General features: G+C 37.0%; 1 protein-coding gene across 11 annotated transcripts in view; it reads left to right on the top strand.

The window, feature by feature from the left end:
* Positions 1–20100, top strand: part of PPP1R9A (protein phosphatase 1 regulatory subunit 9A) — a 320283-nt gene that overhangs the window by 77384 nt on the left and 222799 nt on the right. The window lies entirely within an intron of this gene.

The raw sequence follows: 20100 nt of genomic DNA, 5'->3' as shown, positions 1-20100 counted from the left end.
CCAAGTAGGATTCTGTTTTATGGCTGTGCCACAATTTGTTTATTCATTCACCTAATGACAGATGTGGAGGTTGTTTCCAGTTTTGGACATTGCACATAGGGCTGCTATGAACAAATGTATGCAAGTTTTTGTATGAATGTGTACTTCCCTTTTAGGTAATTACCTAAGAGTGGATTGACTTGATCGTATGTAGATGTATGCAACTTTTTATGAAACTGCAAAACTGTTTTCCAAAATGATTATACCATTTTATATTTCCATTAACAGCATATTAAGAATTACAATTTCTTTATATCCATGCCTGCACTTAGTATTTTTTAGTTTTAGTCATTCCAGTAGGTATACAGTAGGATGTTATTGTGGCTTTAATCTGAACTTCTCTAATGATGAATGCTGTTGAGCATTTTTTCATGTGCTTTTTGGGGCCATATGTATGTATATATGTATAAAATTTTATGAGAAGTCTGTTCAAATATTTTCCTGATTCTTAACGTAAATTTTGTGTTTTCTTGTTGTTGAGATTTAGTTCTTTGTATATTCTGTATATAAGCCCTCTATCAACTACATGATTTGACAAATACTTTCTTCAGATCTGAAGCTTGCCCTTTTATTCTCTACAGTGTCTTTTGGATGGAAGAAACTTTTAATTTTGATGAGTTTTATTTTAGCAATTTTTCTTTTATATATCTTCTTTTGGTGTCCTATCTAAGAAATCTTTGGTTAACCCACAAATACATTCTCCCATGTTTCTTCTAGACTTTTATAGTTTTAGTTTTACTTTTATAATACATAAATACATTTTGTGCATAATACATTTTGACTTAATTTTACAAAATTAAAATGCTGAGAAGTGTGCATTAATTTTTTTTGGCATATATATTCGGTTATTTCTGTACCTTTTTTCAAAAAGACCATCCTTTCCCCTTTTTCTACTGAATTGCCTTTGTAAAAAAATCATTTGTTCATATATTTGTAGGTTTGTTTTTGGGTGCTGTATTCTATTCCATGAATATGTTTGTCTTATTTTGATGCTGGTACCACATTGGTTGATATGGTAGTTTTATGATAATCCTTAAAATTAGAGAACTTTTTTTTTTTTTTTTCTTTTTTTTGTAGAGACAGAGTCTCACTGTACCACCCTCAGGTGGAGTGCCGTGGCGTCACACGGCTCACAGCAACCTCTAACTCTTGGGCTTACGCGATTCTGTTGCCTCAGCCTCCCGAGCAGCTGGGACTACAGGCGCCCGCCACAACGCCCGGCTATTTTTTGTTGCAGTTTGGCCGGGGCTGGGTTTGAACCCACCACCCTCGGCATATGGGGCCGGCGCCCTACTCACTGAGCCACAGGTGCCACCCTAAAATTAGAGAACTTTGAACTTTGTTCTTTTACAAAGTTGTTTGGCTCCTTGAAATACTTTTCTACGTGAATTTTAGAATCATGCTTGTCAGTTTATACAGAAGAGCCTGCTATTATTTTGATACGTATTGTTTTGAATCTATGCATTAATTTGAGGGAGAATTGACAATATTGAGTTTTCATGTACAAACCTTAACTCTATATGTATAGGACTCTTTAATTTTTCTCAGCAGTGCTTTGTCAATTTCAGTGTACTTATCTTGTATATTTTTTTGCTAGCTTTATCCCTAAATATATTATATTTCTGGTGCTAATGTAAATGATCATTTTTAAAATTTCTATTTCTGGCTGCTGGTATTTAGAAATACAGTATATATATATATGTATATATATTTTTTTGTTTGTTTTACCTTTATCTGTGTCTTTAATTTTGCTAAACTCAGGTATTAGTACCAGTAGCTTGCAATTTTCAGATTTTTCTTTCTTTCTCTCTCTCTCCTTTCTTTTTTTATTTTGACGGAGCCTCACCTTGTCACCCTCAGTAGAGTGCTTTGGCATCACAGCTCACAGTAACCTCTAACTCTTGGGCTCAAGTGGTTCTCTTGCCTCAGCCTCACAAGTAGCTGGGACTATAGTCGCCTGCCACAGTGCCCAGCTATTCTTAGAAATGGGGTCTTGCTCTAGCTCAGGCTGGTCTTGAACTCGTGAACTCAGGCAATCCACCCACCTCAGCCTCCCAAAGGGTTGGGATTACAGGTGTGAGCTACCTTGCCAGGCCTTTATGAAATTTTCTGTGTAGACTCTCATATTATCCATGAACATAGGTAATTTTCCTTCTTTCTTCCCAAACTGGATGTCTTTTCTTCCTCTCTGTTATTGCACTGGCTAAAGCCTCTAATTGATTGTTGAATAGAAGTTGTGAGAGCAGATATCCTTTCCTTACTCCTATTTGTAGGAGTGTAGGGGAGACAAAGTAATATCTTTTTGTTACCTATTGCAAGGTTCATGGCTGACACACCTATAACAAAATACAGATTGATAAGAGTAAAGCATAAATTTATTTAACCAAAGTTTTGTGATACAGGAACCTTCAGAAGACTCAAAGACCTAGGGAAAACTGTGTATTTTTTTCTGCTTAGGTTTGATGAGGAATGGGCAGTCGTGCAGAAGTATGATTGGACTAAGAGGATATGATCTAACGGTGATAAAAATGGAGGGAACTTAGGAGGTCATACTTGTTCAGATTCTTCTCTGGGCGTCTTTGACTTCATTTCTTTCCTCTAGTATAAGGCAGGACACCAGTCACATGAGGGTCTTCAGAGAACAAGGGAGGAGAGAATTATTTTTATGACTTTAGAAAAGAAAAGTGGTAGAAGGTCAGAGAGTGATGTTTCTGCTCCTGCCAAGGTGCCATGTTTTGGGGTATCATGTGAGCCCTGACAGGGGGAAAACATTGAGTCTTTCACCGTAAAGTATCTGAGCTCTAGTTTTTATTTTTTAATATACTCTTTATCAGGTTCAAGAAGTCCCTTCTATTCTTTGTTGATGGAGAGTTTTTATTGGGAATGGAATGAATGTTATTTTTTTTTCTGTGTCTGCTGAGATGATTATGGATTGTTATTAATTTGGTGAATTGCATTAATTTTTTTTAAAAACCAGTTGACTTTTGATAGTAAACCAATCTTGCAATTTTGAGATAAACCTCACACAGTCTGATGTATTATCCTTTAAACATATTGTTTGATTTACTTTGCTTATTGTAGTAATTAATATTTTCACCTTTTATATGTCTAAAAAAGTCATGCTTTATTTGCATTTTATTTTTGCATGTTTATTTGCTTTTATTTTTGAATGACATTTTTACTGATTATGTAATTTTCGATTGATATGCTTTTCTTTTACAATTTTAAAGATGTGGTATCTTCTTGCTTACACTGTCTTTTGTAAGAGATATCTTCTCATTCTCATTTTTGGCTGTTCCTAAGAGTTTCTCTTTATCACTGATCTTGAGTAATTCGGTTATGATAGGCCTTGGTGTCGTTTTCTTCATGTTTCTCATTTATGGGTTTTGTTGAGCTTCTTGGATCTGTGCGATTATAGTTTAATTAAAACTTAGCAAATCTTTGCCATTGTTTTCTTCCTATATTTTGCCCCCCCTTCTCCTCCTCCTATGTGGACTCAAATCACATACATATTATATTGCTTAAAGTTGTCCTACATTTCATTAATGTTCTGTTTTTTATTTAAAAAATGTTTGATTTTGAATAATTTCTATTATGTCTAAAGTTCACTAACCTTTTCTTCTGCAGTGTCTGATCTGCTGTTAATCCCATTCATTGTATTTTCATTTCAGACATTCATATTTTTCACTTCTAGAGGTTTGGTTTGAGTTTTTAATATCTTCTATGTTTCCGTTTAACTTTTTTTGGCCATATAATGCTGTTTAATGATGGTTTTGTGATGTTATCTACTATTGCCAAAATTTATATCCATTCTACATTGGTTTTAATTTGATTGATTTTTTTTTTTTTCTTAGCATCATGGTTCAAATTTTTCTGCTTTGCATTTCTGAGAATCTTTGATTACAGGCCACACATTCTTAATATTGTTTTTCTGGGTGCTAGATATTTTTATATTCATATAAATATTCTTGAGCTTTTTTTCTGGGATGCATTTAAGTAACTGAGAAATAATTTGATCCTTTTGGATCTCGCTTTTAAAAGTTTTGAGCAGGACAAGAGCAGCATTTTGTTCATGGCTCATTCTTTCCCTACTAAGACAAGGCCCTTCCGAATACTCAATTCAATGCTTCATAAAATATGATGTTTTCCAGTCTGGCTGGAAGGACTGGCTATGTCTTGGGGAAAAAAATGTACCTTGACCTCTAGTTCATGCTATACAAAAATTAATTTGTGATGGATCATAGACCTAAATAGATAGCTAAAGCTTTAACATTTCTAGAAGAAAACATAGAAGAATACTTTCCTGTCTTGAAGATAAGAAATGATTTATTATGTAGGACATAGAAAGGACTAAGTGTAAAAGAAAACCTGATAAATTGGGTATCATAAAAATTAAAATCTTTTTATGAAAAAGTACTATTTAGAAATGAGTAGAAAAACTAGATATGAGGAGAAAATATTTGTCATACATGCATGTAACAAAAAAATCCTATGTAAACTTTTTTTTTTTTTTTTGCAGTTTTTGGCCCGGGCTGGGTTTGAACCTGCCACCTCTGGCATATGGCCAGCACCCTACTCCTTTGAGCCACAGGCACCGCCCCTATGTAAAGTTTTTAAAGAACTTCAATAGCTGCGTTAAAATTTTCTTTGTACTGCTGGGTTTTTGTAATGTGATGTTGGTGTGCTCTGCTGTGGTTTTTATCTTTCTTGAGCTTCTTCGATGTGTGAATTATGTTTTTATGAAAATTTGGAAAATCATTGCCTACTTCCTCAAATGTCTTTTCCGATCTTTCCCTCTCTTCTTCTGAACTCTACACGTGTATCAGATTGTTTTGTATTGACCCTTAGGTTACTTAGGCTCTGTTCTTGCACTCTTTCCATTTCGATTTCATTTTTCTAGGTTGGTACTGATGTATTTTTAAATTTATTTTAATTTTAATTTTAATTTTCAGATATTCTATATGTTTTTCGTGTCTAAAACTTCCATTTGCTATTTTATATCATGCGTTTTTCTTTTCATCATATTCATATTTTGTTTTAAATAATTGAGCCTATTCATATTAGTGGTTTAAAGTTCCTGTGGTCTGCTAAGTTTATTATGTCTTGTACTTTGGGTCTTTTCTGGTCTCTTTTTTTTTCTACCCATATATGGATCACATTTTTATTTTTTTATTCTTGGCTGAAATTTTTTGATGGGATGTTGGATATTATGACTATTAGGCTGTTAATTGTCTAGGTGTTATTATTTTCCTTTAAATTCTTTGAAACTTGCTTTAGGCAGCATCTAAGTTACTATAGTTTAGCTTGATTTTTTGAGGCGTTCATCAACGCTTTATGAGGGTGGATCTGGAGATAACTTTATGTAGGTAGGGCAGCTCTCTTGCTGAGATGTGACTCTTGGGGATTGTCTGCTCAGTCTCTGGGCTCTTGTCTCCCTAGACCCCAGCCTGGTTAGACTACTGGGAATTATTTACTTTACAGCTCCCCAACACTAGTTTTTCCAGGCTCATGGAATTTTCTCTTCATATCTGCATCGCTTAGTAGTCAACTATAGACTCAAGGAACTTCTGCAGATTTCTGGAGCTTTCTCTGCCAAGCTCTGAACTCAGTAGTCATGTACCCCACAAACTCCAGTCCTCTTCAGTCTCTCCAAGAGCCTTATTTTCATCTCTTCAACTAAGTGAGATTGCTGTGATTTACCTGGACCCCACAACCTGCACTGTGCTATGGGAAGCGTCTCTCGGTGAAAAGCATTTACTCGTCGTTTTTTTGCCTTTCACTCATGGATCATAGTCCTTGGCTGCCCGTTGTCTTGACGTTTGAAAATATTTTTTTCCAGTTTCCTAGTTGTTTACAGTAAGCAGGTATGACTACCTATTCCATTATGGCAGAAGCGGAACCATTTCTGTTTTTAAAAGAAGTATTTGTTCCAATCATGACTTTGAATAAATGTAATCTGAGGTTATTTATTTTTTGTTGTTTTGTGAGTAACTCTTTTTCAGCAGTAGAGCCCTCTTCTACTTTTTTTTTTTTGTTAAAGATTCTTACTTTTTTAAAAGATTCTACACCCGACCCTATATGGAAAATAGTTAAAAACTTCATTTGCTCTCATCTAAATGAGGTTTAGAGCTCTCTTGGTCTCCACCTAACCCTGAAGCAATCTGGTACTCCTGAAAATAAAATTTGAAAACCAGGGAACTATTTACCCCTCTCGTTTTACATATGAGGAAACTAACTTCTAGAAGGGTCAAATGTTTTGTCCTGATGTAATGAATCTTAAGCTGTCTGGTTTATATGAGTTTTTCCAGCATTTGAAATAAGACCTCTTATATCCTAACTCAGTATCTTATTTTCCTTAGTCAGCTCAATTAAAAAAAAAAGCCTTTTTGATTTTGAGCTGTTTCAGCATGAGATTCTTAGAGAACTCCATTTCCTATTAACCTTTGTCTAGTATATTGAGCCCACATGGGCTCTATTGTAACTTCTAGCTGTTTAAACAGTCTCGCAATAGTTTATTTTAAAATCCCGTCCGGCATTTTGGTTTATTCTGCTTTCTCAACACTTGAGTATGTAAGATTTCTGCTTATCTATTTTGTAAGAACTCTGTGTCAAGATGTCTACATACATCTTGCGTTATTCCTCATTTCTCTGCAATTATTGTGCTTAGGTTATTTAATCTTTTGGAAACTACTTGGAATATATTCTGAACAATTCTGTGCTCTGAACTCCAAATAGCAGGTCATTGGCTGTAACCTTGAATTGTTGAGGAAGTTTTCATGTTGAGAGAAACAGGGAGTGTCCACAGCTTGTGCTGCGTTACTTGGCAGAAAGCTGCTTCGTGTGCACCTGGGGCTCTCTGCAATCTGAATCTAAGGGTTTGCGGTTTAATTATTTCATCCTGAAAGCCATCCTGTGTTCAGTCACTGCTTTTTCAGTATGGTCTGTAGTACAGGAATGGGGCAGTACTCCAGATGGGCGAGAGGTAGAAGGCGGGATAGATGGAGCAGCTAGTTCTTTCCTTCAGTCTACTGGATGCACCTAGAATGTAATATTGAAGAATTAGGTTGCTGCTATTCTATTTATTGTTTTCTTTGATTTCATAAGAAATCAACAGATAATTTAGTTACATCCTTGGATAGTTTTTTGTTATTTTTTATTTTATTTTTTTGCAGTTTTTGGCCAGGGCTAGGTTTGAACCCGCCAGCACCTCCAGCCCATGGGGCCGGCGCCCTACCCCTTTGAGCCACAGGTGCCGCCCAGTCCTTAGATAGTCTTAAAGTTAGAATTTCCTTTGAGACACATCTGTGGTGGCTCTCAGGGGCTCTGTGAACAAATGAACTAAACCCAGTAAAGCCAATTGGGTTGCATTATATCACTCTCAAAACCAGCCGAGTTACTTTATTTATATTAAAGCTCATCATATAGTTGTGATGCAGTTCTTCTGTGAGTAGTGCAGGAAAATTTCCTCTCACTCACATTTGTGTCCTAAACACCCAGCAGAGTGCTTTACATGTGACAGGTGCTCAGGAAATGTTGTGGAATTAGACACTAAATCTGTCCTATCGCGTTGCAGTGTTTGCACATAAGGCAGGCCTAGCAGATCTTGAGAAAGCTATTCTTTCACGACTGTTATTAATTGCATATGGAGCTCTCCATTTACACTTCACATTCACTCTCTAATTGTAGTGTGTATCTTATTAGTAGCCATGTGTTTACTAACATTGATCTTTAGTAGTTTGATTTTTTAAAATCTTAATTTTCTTTTATGTAGTAATTGATGCTTTCTCTGTTTACTCCCCTGATAGCCTAAATAACTTGAATTTATTTCATGTTTTTTCTTTCTTTCTCTAGGTGAAAACTTCCCATTTATTAGAAGTACAAGTTTTAGTTTTTGATGGTTATACCTTGCATTTATAAAAGATCGGGCAATTAGGAAGGATTTACGTGTATGTTATTTTGTTTGCTCCCTCAGCTTCTTGGTAAAGTAGGGGAGCAAGGCAAGTAAGGCGGGGGGGGGGGGTTAATTGTCTGTCTCCAAGTTACGCAGTTAAATTACAGGGTTAGGCCTCCAGCAGCAGTGTTCTTTTTGATGATCCTCTGCTATCTCTGGATATATGATCCTCTGCTGTCTCTGGATATTATGTTCCAAAAAGTGGCAGATAATCTATTTGCTTTGATTAACTTTTATTGGCATTGACTTGCAATTTTGATTAAAGAGAATGATAAGGAAATGACACTGTACTTTTAGTGGAAATAATATAATTTCAAAGGTTGATTCTGATTAAAAAAATATTTAGAATTGTAATTTTCTATCACTTCTTGGCCTTTTGGCTAAGATCAAGTGTTGCATTGTAAATTTCTTATCTAGAGCCTGTAACTTAACATCCTCATTTAATAATTTGTTCCTGATTTAAGCAGATGGTGAGTAAACAAGGATTCCCAGGTCTGTGATTACTGCAGTGGTAATTTGACATTTTACAGATAAGAACTTTGACTGTTGGGAGGCTGGGCTGGAATTCATATGTCTCAGAGGTCCCATCCTGTTTGTTGGAAGTGTATTTGCACTTGAATTCAGGGAAGGCTGTTGTGAACAAGGACTTGGCCTGCATTATAAGTAAAATTTAAATCTTTACATGGTGATTCCCTGGAGCTGTTGAAAGTTAAATAACACACAAAAAACCTTTTACCTTATGTTTGACATAAAAAAGTTGAAACTTTTCAATGATCTTTTCCTCTTTCATACTGATTAACCAGCACAATGGTAGGTATTGAAAGACTTGGGGCAGGACCCCCCACTCTGCCCTGAGCTCTGACGACCCCAATCAACCTCAAGAGACGGCGCTTGATGCAAATAGCAAGAGGATTTTATTCCAGCATGCTGGGGCTTGACTCACAACTCTTTTAGGAGCCGAGGAGTCAAGCCCTGAACAGCAGGTTTTACAAGTTTATAAAGGCAAAAACCATAAAGTAGGGAGGGGCAGCAGACATAGCAGGGGCTTTAGGGAGGGGTAGGAGACATAGCAGGGGCTTTAGGGAGGGGTAGCAGACATAGGGGCTTTTCCAGATAAGAAGAACTCTGGTTCATTACTCATCTGTCTTAAGACAAGATCAGCAGTTAAACATTTGCTTAGCTTTTTTTCTTTCAGAACCAGTTACCGGTTATCTGCTTCAGCTCGGGGCTATTTCCTAGGACAGCTACAAAAGGTCACATTCTTATGGTAGGGGGCGAGGGGTGCTGCTACATATCTGGTCCCTCCCCCCTTTTTGGATTTGGTAGTACTTTCCTTCAGTATATGCAGAAAAGGTGACTGTCCAGAGGTATTAAATCTTTGTGGAAAATAAGAGCCTTTCTGTCAGATAGTACATTGAAAACAGGCAGGTTCTGAGACTCGTAACAGATCCAATCGCCATATGACTCCCACGTGATCCTGTATGAGGAGAGTAAAACAATGCTTTGAATGACTACTGCAATATTAAGCTCAGTTGAAATACACCTTTTATTTTGACTTATGAGTCCTATTTTTTATATTATAATTTAGTCAATTATCTTTCATTTTCAATATTTTCAATTTTATTTTTTTTTGAGACAGACCCACACTATTGCCCAGGCTAAAGTGCTGTGGCATCAGCCTAGCTCACATCAACCTCAAACTCCCAAATTCAGGTGATCCTTTTGCCTCAATCTTCCAAGTAGCTAGAACTACAGGCCTTCCCTACAATGCTGGACTAATTTTTTTTATTTTTAGTAGAGATGAAGTCTCTCTTTTGTCCAGGCTGGTTTCAAACTCCTGACCTCAAGGGATCCACCTACCTTGGCCTCCCAGCATGCTAGGATTGCAGGCTCCAGCCTTCCTGCACCAGGCCCTATCTTTTTGATTAGTGTTTTTTTAATCAGTTGAAAGAGTTAACGTTTACTGCCCTTTGAAAGCTGCAGCCTATATTAGAAGTTTTCCATATTTATTAAAGACAAAGGAATTCATTATAATTCTGATATTAAGCTCTCATTTTCCAGAGGCATATTTGAAAAACAAACGAATAAATTAGAGAAACTTTAGTGTTCTCAGTTGCTTTAATTCAGGTATATCTACTCAAAAAGTTAGTCATTGACAAGATTACTTGAAATGTTTTAGAGCTTGTGTGACTGTCACAAGCCATACTTTTTAGAAACCAGAACTTTATAATTAGTGCCTCTCTGCAGTGATTATAAAGTGGCTTCATCTGTGCTAAATACTGATGTTGGTCTATTAAGAGGGAAATAGCTAGCCCTGCAAAAAAAAAAAAAAAACCTAAGTGAAAGTGGAAATTGCCTTTCATACTGAAACTTACTAACACCAGTGAAAAGCGGAAACTCCCAACTGTTCAAAAATATGTTATTAAAAATAAGTGTGGTATTTTAAACGTATGAATATTACTACAAAAATTATAATATTACAGAATAGGATTTCTTCATACATCGAGGGTCTAATATGTTCATATGAGCTGTATTTCATTTAAGAAGGCCTTGGAAACAGGAGTCAGGCTTATTAGCAATCTGGGAGTTTGTCCAAGTCCTTTTGCTCCTAGAAGAAAAAGTTGAGAGGTGGTGGGGTGTGCGTCCACGTAGGACACAAGAAGGTCGGAGTTAGCTCAGCCACTGGGGGCCTGAGAAAAGTCTTTGGTGCATAAAATGAAAGGAAAGTCAAATTAGGGATTCCTTCTGGGAAGGTGAAGAGATCAATTTATACTTGAGGTTGGATTATAGGCTTGAAACTCAGAGTTAAAGGAAAATCCAACAGGAAAGAAAAGTGAAAGTGGAAAAGTCTCTTAGGCAAAACATAGAGCACTGTGGGGTAAGAAAAAAATTACCCTTTGTTTTTGAGCTGAGATTAGTTAACTGAATAGCACAGTATGGGTGTCCAGTTTACCTCTTTATGGCTTACACACTTAAAGGTCCTTACATTATGATGTTAGTGTTCATCTGAATTTACTGTGTGTTGACATTCCATCTCTGATAGCTGTAGTCGGTGTGTCTACAAAGCAAGAGGGCCAGCCTCACAACTCCTTAGGTTGCCATCCAGCAGCAGTGCACCGTGGCTCTGAGTATGGGCACCTGATCCTGGGGCTTTCTGGTTGGAGAGTTACCAGTGTCATTGTAGCTTATAATAAGCCCCATCATGTATACTTGTAAAGGATGTATCTTTTAAAAAGTGTGTAAGAATAAATTAGCATAAATTAGCCTTTTACAAATGTTTGATGACTCCTGTTTTCAGTCGTCAGATTTAAAAGCCTGTTATCACCATTTGACCTAGCAATTCTAGCGCAGATGCCATTTTATAAAAAAGACATCTGCACTAGAATGTTTATTGCAGCACAATTCACAATTGCAAAGACAGGGAAAAACGTAAGAGTGATTATTTTTATATGTCTCAATTAATGTGGAGAGTGGTGCATAAAATGTAGCCCATTCTTATCTCTACAATAAACAAGGAAATAAAATTTCCGGGTTCTGTTAGTTGTTACAAAACATGGTAACTCAACTGTCATTATGTATCTTTGGAAAAAAATGCTTCCTTGTTGATTCCAAGAGAAATCATAGACTATAAAAACATGATACTGTTCAGGGGATACTCCTTCGTTTTGAAAATTCTGTAATGAGGAAGCTAAAATATGTCATTGTTTTTGCTCCCTTGGTACTCAAACAAGAGTCTTTTGATGAGTAACCCTGGTTTTAATCTATATGTAACTTTTTACAGAAATAATTTAAAGTAGGGAGTAGTAACTCCCAATGCCAGACACAGATCAGATTCCTTCTCCTTTTGCTTGACCTGTGATGTTGGTTCTCAACCCTGGCTGCTCTTTAGCATCCCCTGAGGAGCTTCTTAAAATTACCAATATGATCTCACCGGCAGAGACTGATTTATTACTGGTTTTGGGGTAAAGGCTAGACGTGGTTAATTGAGTTCTTTTCAGAGTTCTAATTCAGAGTTAAAAACCACTGCCTTAGAAACATACAATTGAGCTTTCTTGTATCTTCACATAAAGTTAAAAGAGGAAAGAGGAAGAAGAGTAACCTGTAGCATTTATTTACCATCTGGGCTTATTTGAAAGGATCAAGGTAAGGGAGCAGGTGAAGGGCAGGACATGTGGGCCAGTGAGCAGTGCTGAAAGGAATGCCCTTCACTGTTGTAGCCTGGAGGCATTTCTTGTCAGGAGAGAAAGAACCATCCATTGTTTTTGATTTCCTGGTTCTGCTTGACTTAAAGTAAAAAGTTGACCGTCTCCTATTTTTTTTAGCATTTTAGGAATAAAAAATTCTGTGTGATGAGTATCAGGTAATCTGTGACAAAAATGTATGAATGGAAGAGATGTACGTGTATCAAAATCACTTCAAACCAAAGCAGTTTGAAAGCATTCCTTTTTGCTTTCTGGCTAAGCTCTGACAGTGCAATCACTGGTAATTTTGTGAAGAAATTTATTTTAAAACAGTATGACAGCCACAAAATAGCTATTAGAAGGAGAGGGAGAGAGGACACACCTGGGCTACATTTTCTTTCTTTTAAAATCTGTGAGAAGACTGGAGCCTTGGGCTGTTGCCCTGGGTAGAGTGCCGTGACGTCACAGCTCATAGCAACCTCAGACTCCTGGGCTTGGTGCCGCCCAGACCTCCATAAGAGCTGTGCAGCAACCCCCGACTGGTGACCTGCACCCACCGGGCCTCCACATTCCCTGACCAGGAACTGCGGGAGCCACGCAATGCTGCGTCCTCCCTCCTGTGTCCTCCTAGCTTCCACACTAGCCCGTTCATCTGGAAAGGGACTCTGGTAGCTGCGTACCCTTTGGAGCCCTCCCTGCCTCTGCGCAGAGCTCTTCTCCTGGCCAGAGACTGCTGGAGCCTTGGGCTCTCTGTGCCAAAGTCACTGGGCACCTGCCACTCCCAGAACTGTGCGCACCACCCTCAGGCCTGTTGCTGGATCCGGGTGTGTCACAAACCAGAGCTGCTTCCACAACCAGAACTCCCTAGCTAGAGCAGCCCCAGAGGAACTACACAGGGTCACTCCCTACAAAGATCCAGCAACAATAGAATGATCCCGCTGGGGTCTAATCTTGGAGAGACACCTCCCCAACTCTGAGGACAGCCAGAGGCAACAGTGAAAAACAATCATGAGGCGAAATCAACAGAAAAACTCTGGCAATATGAATAATCAGAGTAGATCAACTCCCCCAGGATCAATGGGGCAGACACAGCACAAGACCCCATGCACAAACAAATAGCTGAGATGTCAGAAATTGAATTCAGGATCTGGATAGCAAATAAGATCAAATTAGAATTCCAAAAGTTATCTCAAGATTCAATGGATTCAAAGACCAAATGACCAAAGATTTCAACACATTGAGGTAAGAAGTTGCATCCCTCAAAGATCTGAGAAACACAGTAGAATCCCTCAGTAACAGAATGGAGCAAGCAGAAGAAAGGATTTCTGACATTGAAGACAAAGCTTTCGAATGTTCCCAAACCCTCAAAGAAGAGAAATGGAGAGCAAAAACAGACCACTCTCTCAGAGAGCTCTTGGATAATTTGAAGAAAACCAATATTCATCTTATAGGGATCCCCGAAAGTGACAAAGTGGCTTCACAAGGCACAGAGTCTCTTCTCCATGAGATTATGAAGGAGAACTTTCCAGACATACCAAGAGATTCCGAAATTCAGATAGCAGACAGTTTCAGAACTCCAGCACGACTCAACCCAAATAAGACATCCCCCAGACACATCATAATCGATTTCACTAAAGTTAATATGAAGGAGAAAATTCTGAAAGCTGCCAGATGAAAGAAAACCATTACCTACAAGGGGAAGAATATCAGAATAACTGCAGATCTCTCTGCTGAAACCTTTCAAGCTAGAAGAGGATGGTCATCGACTTTTAATCTCCTAAAACAAAATAACTTTCAACCCAGGATCCTGTACCCAGCTAAACTGAGCTTCATTTATGATGGAGAAATTAAATACTTCAACGACATTCACATGTTGAAGAAATTTGCCACAACTAAACCAGCTCTCCAGGACATTGTTAGACCTATCCTCCATAAAGACCAGCGTAATTCTCCACCACAAAAGTAAACCCACCCCAAAAATATTTGATCAAATTCCAACTTCCACAGTCGCAAAGGATTAAAAATGTCCACCGGTCTATCGAAAGGCTTATCAATACTCTCAATTAATGTGAATGGTTTAAATTGTCCTCTAAAGAGGCATAGGTTGGTGGACTGGATACAAAAACTCAAGCCATATATCTGCTGCATACAAGAATCACATCTTACATTAAAAGACAAATATAGACTCAAGGTGAAGGGATGGTTATCTATATTCCAGGCAAATGGAAAGCAGAAAAAAGCAGGCGTTGCAATGCTGTTTGCAGACGCAATAGGCTTTAAACCAACCAAAATAATTAAGGATAAGGATGGACACTTCATATTTGTTAAAGGTAATACTCAATATGATGAGATCTCAATAATTAATATTTATGCACCCAACAACAACGCACCTAAATTTATAAGAGAAACTCTAACAGACATGAGCAACTCGATTTCCTCCACTTCCATAGTAGTTGGAGATTTTAACACCCCTCTAGCAGTCCTGGATAGATCCTCCAAAAAGAAGCTGAGCAAAGAAATTTTAGATTTAAACTCAACCATTCAACATCTGGACTTAACAGACATTACAGAACATTTCATCCCCCAAAAAACTGAATACACACTCTTCTCATCAGCCCACAGAACATACTCCAAAATCGACCACATCCTAGGCCACAAATCTAACCTCAGCAAATTGAAAAAGATAGAAATTATTCCTTGCATCTTCTCAGACCATCATGGAATAAAAGTTGAACTCCATAACAACAGGAAACTGCATACCCATACAAAAACATGGAAGCTAAACAACCTTATGCTGAAGGATACATGGGTTATAGACGAGATTAGGAAGGAAATCACTATATTTTTGGAACAAAACAACAATCAAGACATGAATTACCAGAACCTCTGGGATACTGCAAAGGCAGTCCTAAGAGGGAAATTTATAGCACTGCAAGCCTTCCTTGAGAAAACGGAAAGAGAGGAAGTCAATAACTTAATGGAACATCTCAAACAACATCTTAATGGTGAAGGAAGAACACTCCAACCCCAAACCCAGCAGAAGAAAAGAAATAACCAAAATCAGAGCAGAATTAAATGAAATTGAAAACAAAAGAATTATACAACAGATCAATAAATCCAAAAGCTGGTTTTTTGAAAAGATCAATAAAATAGATAAACCTTTGGCCAACCTAACCAGGAAAAAAAGAGTAAAATCTCTAATTTCATCAATCAGAAATGGTAATGATGAAATAACGACCCCTCAGAAATTCAAAAAATCCTTAATGCATACTACAAGAAACTCGACTCTCACAAATATGAAAATGTGAAAGAAATTGACCAATACCTGGAAGCACGCCACCTACCAAGACTTAGCCAGAATGAAGTGGAAATGTTGAACAGGCCTATATCACGTTCTGAAATAGCATCAACTATACAAAATCTCCCTAAAAAGAAAAGCCCAGGACCAAATGGCTTTACGTCAGAATTCTACCAAACATTTAAAGAAGAACTAGTACCTATACTACTAAACCTCTTCCAAAATATAGAAAAAGAAGGAATATTACCCAGCACATTCTACGAAGCAAACATCACCTTGATCCCCAAACCAGGGAAAGACCCAACAAGAAAAGAAAATTATGGACCAATATTACTAATGAATATAGATGCTAAAATACTCAATCAGATCCTAACAAACAGAATCCAACAACACATAAAAAAAATTATACACCATGACGAAGTCGGATTTATCCCAGGGTCTCAAGGCTGGTTCAATATACGTAAATCTATAAATGTAATTCAACACATAAACAAACTTAAAAATAAAGACCATAAGATTCTTTCAATTGATGCAGAAAAAGCTTTTGATAATATCCAGCATCCCTTCATGATCAGAGCACTTAAGAAAATTGCTATAGAAGGGACATTTCTTAAACTAATAGAGGCCATCTACAGCAAACCCACAGCCAATATCGTATTGAATGGAGTTAAATTGAAATCATTTCCACTTAGATCAGGAACCAGGCAAGGTTGCCCATTGTCTCCATTGCTCTTTAACATTGTAATGGAAGTTTTAGCCATTGCAATTAGGGAAGAAAAGGCGATCAAGGGTATCCACATAGGGTCAGAAGAGATCAAACTTTCACTCTTCGCAGATGATATGATCGTATATCTGGAAAACACTAGGGATTCTACTACAACACTTTTAGAAGTGATTGAGGAATATAGCAATGTCTCAGGCTACAAAATCAACACCCATAAATCTGTAGCCTTTATAAATACCAACAATAACCAAGCCGAAAAAACAGTCAAGGACTCTATTCCTTTCACAGTAGGTGGGCCACATCTATGGTGCATCTTAGAATGGGTACAGGCGATTGCACTAATGTACACAGCTATGATTTAACAATAATAAATAAATAAATAAAAAATCTGTGAGAAGTATTTAAAAATCTTTAAAGAAAGCTTTCTTTGTCATTATCCCAAATCTGCTATACTTTTTAATAAATGTAATCGTACATTTCTAAATTAACTAATTTATGCATAGTCATTTATTGAATGAGTTCCATGTATATGGAACTGTTTAAAGCCTGAAAGGGAGAACAGGAATCTGTCCTGTTAGGAGCAATTCTGGCTACTCTTTGCTAAATTAGCCTTTTCTAAGGGTCAATCCAGAGAAGTATTACATAGTATGGCTGGTGTCCTGTTAGACATTGCTTTCCTGTAGCCATTGGTGAAGTACACTCCTGTCGACAGATGTGTACACGCACTTCATCCCACATTTGCTGTTGCACACTGCCATGGCAGAGGGAAGGAAATGATTCCTTTCCACTGACAGCAGTCTATGGACCCTATCAAAGATTTGTTGCATGTTTCTCTGTGGAATGGAGGGAAAACATTTTTCGGTCAATCGATTTGTTAAATATTTTTCATTATCATAAAACAGAGATGATGGAAGTAATTTGTATAAAAAGTATACACTTTTGTTTATAAACTGTTCTAATGGGCATCCTCTTGACTGGGTGTGAGTCTACTAGATTCTAAGCACCATGTGGCAGGGATTTTGTCTGTTTTGCTCACTATTATAACCTTGAGGAAAGTTATATGTGTTTAATTTTGATAAGGTGAGTTATTTACTTTTCATTTTTTAAATTCTTCCTACTTGTTATTTCACCTTGTAGTTACATGATATAATCCACTTAATAGTTTTCTCCACTAGGCTAAATATGGTAACATTTTATAATTTATTAAGGTCACGGGACACTTGGTAAAACTGATGATTTGTAAATACTTAATGAATTGATTTTTATAGAGAATAATAGTTAAAAAAACTAATGACTCCAATGTTTGTGTTAAATTTTTGCTTTATAATAAGCTCTTATAAAAGTTTAAATAGGATTTTTAAAATTTCTAAGGCATGCAATTACAGATATAAAACATTAAGGAAATCCATTCATAATCATACAGGTTTATTTACATTTCAAACACTTTCTAAGTATTTAAAAATTTTTCTGTAGGATGATTTTAAGTTACAAACTCACCTAGTGAATTTAAGTCTAATTTCATTTTCAAAAATTCAATTTTCAGATCATTTTAGGACCTTCTACTGTAAGAAGATGATGTATACTAGCATCTGGTTGTGGTCAACATCTACCAGAAAAGTTAGTATAGATTTTCTTTAAAATCTCTGGTTTAGAAAATCTCTGTATTTATAGCAGCTTATGTAAATAAGTGCTGTAAATTTTACCAGTTCACAATATTTGTGAATTCTTTTTCTTCATTGAACAGATGCTAATAGGAAAAATAATTAGCATTCCCCCTGTGATCTGGCATGAGTTATTATCCTCATCTAAAGATACGTAAGAAACTAAGGAGAATCATACAGTTTTAGAGATGGAAATTGTCTTAGAAATAATCTAGACTTATTTTTAACATCTTGATTTTAGATGTTAATTTTGTAAAAACAGTTGGTGGTATTTTTATGGTGAGAGATTTTTATTAAGTTTTTTGGTGACTTAATGTTCTTATAATTTTTTTTTTTTTTTGGTTAGTTTTTACCAAGAATCCACTGAAAGATCTGAACCTTGCTTCAATATATTATTTACATAAGGATGAAAATAAATTGAGATCTCAAGAACATTTTTAATGCCTGTTTATATAAGAAGATATTTGGCTAGGACTTTGCTTTTTGAAAAGAAGGCCCTAAAAATAGATGGTATGACCTATTATAATTGATGTTTAAAAGTATTTCTACAAAACAAGAAATTCAGTTTCTTTGAGGGGAAAGGAGTCACTTGCTCAGGCACTTCCACTTAGGCCCCTGGTCACCTGGGAAGAGTAAAATGCTGGAGCTGAGGAACTCAGTCTCTCATTTATCTATGAAAAAGGACAGTTCCGTTTCTTCTATGGCAAATACACAGAAAAGTCAATTGAGATTTATTTTTGGAGGAAGAGGCAATGGAGAAGACCCTTTAGAATGCACTTCCAAATCAACATTACGGTCCTAGACAAAAAGTTCCTAGGAAGAGAATGGACAGCTCAGAATAAAGCAGGACTGTCAACCAAGAGCAGGAGGTCTGAGGCTCAGAGGAGTTACCAGTTCTGCCGAAGGACAAGCTTGGAGTCAGAGTTGTGGGGGTGGGGGAGGGCCTATGGGGGCCATGCTGGTACCTGGCGCCAAGGTTTGGCTACTCCTTTGGGAGGTACTGAATCTTCTCTGAGCCCCACATCTGGGTACCATCTTAACATAAAAGAGCTCAAACACTAAAATCATGTAAGTAGGTTTATTCTGAGCTGAACATGTGTGACCGTGGCTCAGAGAGCCATGCCCAAGAAGCCTTGAGCAAGTGGTTCCCTCAATTTTTATTCAGTAGGATAATATTTTCTGGTAACTTAGAGGAAAAAATAGAATGTACTACATTCTAATTTTAAGGAGTAAGGAGTAGTTTTCCATATTCTTCCCCTTCTCAACTCTAAGGTGGTTTTCTGCAGGTCAGTTTGTTTTGCGAACAGCTTCTCAAACAATGCCTTTATGCTACCATTGTCCCCTTCCCCTGTTCAATCTTTTTTCACTTAATGGCCGTTCCAAAGTTTTGAATGCCCAGTGTAAGTTTTAGGTGCTCCATTCGAGGATTGCTCTAGAGTTTTGCTCTAGGTCGTAAGCAACTCCAGGGCAGTGTTTCCCAACATAGGCTCTACTGACATTTGAGCCAGATAATTCTTCATCGTGGAGGACTGTCCTGTGATTGTGTAATGTTTAGCTTCTACCCAGCAGATGCCAGAGGCATCCAAAAATGTCTTTAGGCACTGCTCAGTGTCCTCTGCGGGGCACAAACTCTAGTTCAGAACCACTGCTGTAGGGCAAGGGTAGTTTCATACTTATGTTCCTCTTAAATATAGTATATAATATTTATAAAAACCCAATAATTTTTATTTAATTGGAATAGGAATAATCATTAGATTCTTGCAAGTGCTCTTGTTTGATTTCTGACAATACTGGGAGTTGTGTAACCCTTCAGAAGTTGACATTCAGCGGTTGAACGGGTAGGACTTAGAGTTGTTGGCCAAATAACTAGGAGCTTACAATTATTAAGAGTCAAAATGAGGGAAATAAATATGTATTCATAGAATAGTAAAGTTTGAAAAATTCTGATTACTTGGATGTGAAGAAACCAGAATAGTACATGTGCCATACTCAGTCAGGTAGAGTAATCCAAGGAAAAAGGAGGTCGGAGGGCAGAGTGGCTGAGCAGGACACCAGTGTTCCTTGCCACAGAGGGTAAATAGCCTCTTAGGTTTTATAGTGTGGGTAGGTGCACAGTAAATATTTGATTATAAGAAAAGAAGAAGACCTCTGTATTAAATAATTTAATGAAGGTATGTTCTATTAAGAACCTTTCCATGCTAGAAATCTTACAAAAATATTTATTTAGCTTTTCTTACACTATATGT

This window comes from Nycticebus coucang, chromosome 11, assembly GCF_027406575.1.
Source record: "Nycticebus coucang isolate mNycCou1 chromosome 11, mNycCou1.pri, whole genome shotgun sequence".
NCBI classification, from domain to species: domain Eukaryota; kingdom Metazoa; phylum Chordata; class Mammalia; order Primates; family Lorisidae; genus Nycticebus; species Nycticebus coucang.
Note: the sequence above shows the minus strand (reverse complement) of the source record. Positions and strands in the feature narration are given on the sequence as shown.